General features: G+C 35.6%; 1 protein-coding gene and 1 long non-coding RNA gene across 2 annotated transcripts in view; both read right to left on the minus strand.

Annotated features, from left to right (window-relative positions):
• Positions 1-3383, minus strand: part of EFCAB14 (EF-hand calcium binding domain 14) — a 45906-nt gene that overhangs the window by 27501 nt on the left and 15022 nt on the right. The gene's annotated exons all lie outside the window — the stretch shown is intronic.
• Positions 1-3383, minus strand: part of LOC111744429 — a 12080-nt gene that overhangs the window by 7234 nt on the left and 1463 nt on the right. The gene's annotated exons all lie outside the window — the stretch shown is intronic.

The raw sequence follows: 3383 nt of genomic DNA on the forward strand, positions 1-3383 counted from the left end.
TTCCCATAAATGGCAAAGAAGGATTCCATCTCTCAGCATTCCCCTCTTAAGAGTGGAATAATGTCAAAATCTGTGGAAAACTGCAGCAAACTACAAGTGTAAGCAGAATGGAGAGACAAACGACACTCTCCCATTACTATCTCTGGGACTGCTTTGATCTCTGATACACATTCTAGAATGTCAGATGAGATTCAAGCATTATAGAACTTATCTCTAAAAGTCACACAGTGCAATTCAAAGAGTCTAAGAAGGTGAATTAAGTGGAAACTTAAGGAAAAAACTCACATTCCAGCCAAAAGATGAGTCATGAATTTTATACATATTATATGACTTTTTATTAGCAAAATTAAAAATAGCTACTGCAGACCATTTTATACTATAAAGTCTGAAATGCTGCTTTTTTTGCTTGGGGGTTAAAATTAAGTATTCTTTAAATAGTAAGCAAAAAAGTTACTAAACATACAATCATCAATGATGAGTGATTATAAGCTCAAGTAGGAACCTGATATCACAGCCTTTCAACTTTAATGAGCACCTACTTCATTCTATAGAGGATATAAAGATGGAGGTCAGAAAGGGAAACTGGAACAAAAAAACAGGCTCTTAGGACTTGAATATTTTAATGTTAGCACCACTACATAACTGTGTGGCCTTGAGCAAACTACTTAACATCTTTGAACCTCAACCACTTCATACCACCACCACTTCATAGGGCTATAGAAGCAAAAAAGGTCTCATTTGTAGTGCATCTTATAGTGGCCTGCACAAAGAAGGCATTTAATGAATGATAGTTATCATCATAGTAATTATCTTAATTGTCATCATCATTATCAACATCACCATCATCACCATAATCACACATAAAGAACAGAGTATAGTATAAAAACTTCTAATTAGTTGCATACATGAATACGCTGCTTCCCCCTTTTATGCAGTTTTGCTTTCTGTGTTCAGTTACCCATTGTCAACTGTGGTCCAAAAATACTAAATGCAAAATTCCAGAACTAAATTAATTCATAAGTTTTAAATTGCGTGCCATTCTGAGTAGCGTGATGAAATCTCCTGTTATCTCTCTCCGTCCTGACAGTACATGAATCTTCCCTTTGTCCAGTGTATCTGAACTGTATTTGCTACCTACTTGTTAGTCACTCAGGAGCCATCTTGGTTACCAGATTGACTATTGCAGTATCGCAGTGCTTGTGTTCAAGTAACTCTTATTTTACTTAGACCCCAAAGCTCAAGAGTATTTTTAATTTTGCTAATGCTAGCAATTTGAATATGCTAAAGAGAAGCTGTAAAGTGCTCCCTTTAAGTGAAAAGGTAGAAGTTCTTAATAAAGAAAAAAAATCATATGTTTAGGTTACTAAGCTCTATAGAAAGAACAAATCTTCTATCCACAAAATTCATGCTAGTTTTGCTGTTGCACCTCAAACTGCATAAGTTACAGCCACAGAGTGTGGTAAGTGCTCAGGTAAGAACGAAAATACGTTAAATTTGTGGGTAGAAGACAGGAACAGAAAACGTGTTGCACTAGAACACTGAGCCTGTATGAAGACTGCAGCAAGGTATCACCTGAAACGAGTGACACCGAGCCATCACTGCACATTAGGGATGGTTACAAAGATTCAGGAATAGACTTGAACTGAAAAATGCAAAAATTACTAGAGAGAAAGAGTGCGCATGTGCACACATTCACATAACTTTTGTTACGGTATACCGTTATAATTGTTTTATTTTATTGTTATTAATCTCTTACTGTGCCTATTTATAAATTAAACTTTATCGTAGGTATGTATATATAGGATAAAATATAGTAATATAGAGGGTTTGGTACTATCCTGTTTCAGGCATCCACTGGGGGTCTTGGAACGTATCCCCCTTAGATAAGGGGGTGAACAACTATAATGATCACATAAAATACCTGGACCGAGTACCAAAAAAGAGGTAAAGTGTACTACCAAAGAAGGGCACTCAAGATCCTTGATATGGTTCTTACTCACATATCCTTACTTATGGCCTCTTTCCACTAAAGTCATTATTGCCATAATAAATTACCAAAATTCCCTAAACACACTATGTCTTTCATTCATCTATGCTTTTGTACATGTAGTCAATTCTCTTTATTCACAGTAGTTCTAGAAATTTGCAGCTAACACTGAACTAGTGATTACTGAACCACTGCTCCTAAGAGAAGTACCGAGCTAGCTTCCTGAAAGCCCTCTGGTCACATTTATTGTCAACTGATCAATATAATACATAATTTTGTTTTATGTCTGTTTCTTTTAAAGACATCTTACTTAATGTATATTGTTAAACTCATGCCTGAAAAAAGCTTATCTAACACATGTATTTTCACTGAAAGTCGCATCACAGCCTTCTTGCACTTAGGAATACTAAACAGTACTTTAGCACTGTTATATAGACAATTTAAGCAGCAGAATCACAAAACAAACAAACAAACAAAAACCCCACAAAGGTGCAAAAACCATGGAACTAAATATATCATGAAAAGGAAACTTGTTTACTGTATGAGCTGAAACAAGGCAGAGTGTGGCCTTGTTTGATGTCAACTGAAAACATTCACATTGGGTGACTCAAATTTTTCATCACTGTATGCCTGTCAGTGAATGACTGACTGCAAAAGCACCACAAGCATAGATTTTGGGATCACAAACACATTTTAGTGATTGGGTGAATTTGCAAGCATGGAATCTGCAAATGAGAATCAAGTGTATTAATGTTTTACCTAGAACACCCTCTCTCTTTTTTGCAGAATTCATTTGGCCGACTCCTGTTTGCCATTCAGGACTCAGCTGAAGATATCTGAGAAGCCTTGCCTGACTCCAGACAGTCTGGGTTAGAAATATACTTAAAAATGCCCCCACAGTGCTCATAGGGACTGGCTTTTTACTGCTTATCAGGCTGTTTTACGATTATTTACTTTTCTATCTTCTCCATTAACTGTAAGAGCCTTGAGGGTGGGAATCACATCATTTCTGCTTTTGAATATAAGACCTAACTCCACAAAAGCTGCACATTAAACATTTGTTGAATTAATGGTCTTCAGAGAGAGGGGAGGAAACTCCCTATAATGGCTGAGAATAGTCCTGGGTATGAAACCAGAGGTTTCATAAATAAAACAGAAAAGTAAATGAGATTTTAACTACTAGTTTAAAGATTTTCTATGAAAAATTTGATTTTAACTTATTTCAAACTAAAGGCTTTTTTTCCAGGCTGCATTAACTTAAACTCATATTGTGAGAAAGATAGCTCTTGTCAAGTGATATAATACATGTTCTTGTTGTTTAAGCTACTTTGACTTTTTTAATTGCCACTAAAAGCATCTTAATTGATATACTTACCCTTAGATACAGAAACATGGT

This window comes from Pteropus vampyrus, unplaced genomic scaffold (assembly GCF_000151845.1).
Source record: "Pteropus vampyrus isolate Shadow unplaced genomic scaffold, Pvam_2.0 Scaffold135, whole genome shotgun sequence".
Taxonomy (NCBI): Eukaryota; Metazoa; Chordata; class Mammalia; order Chiroptera; family Pteropodidae; genus Pteropus; species Pteropus vampyrus.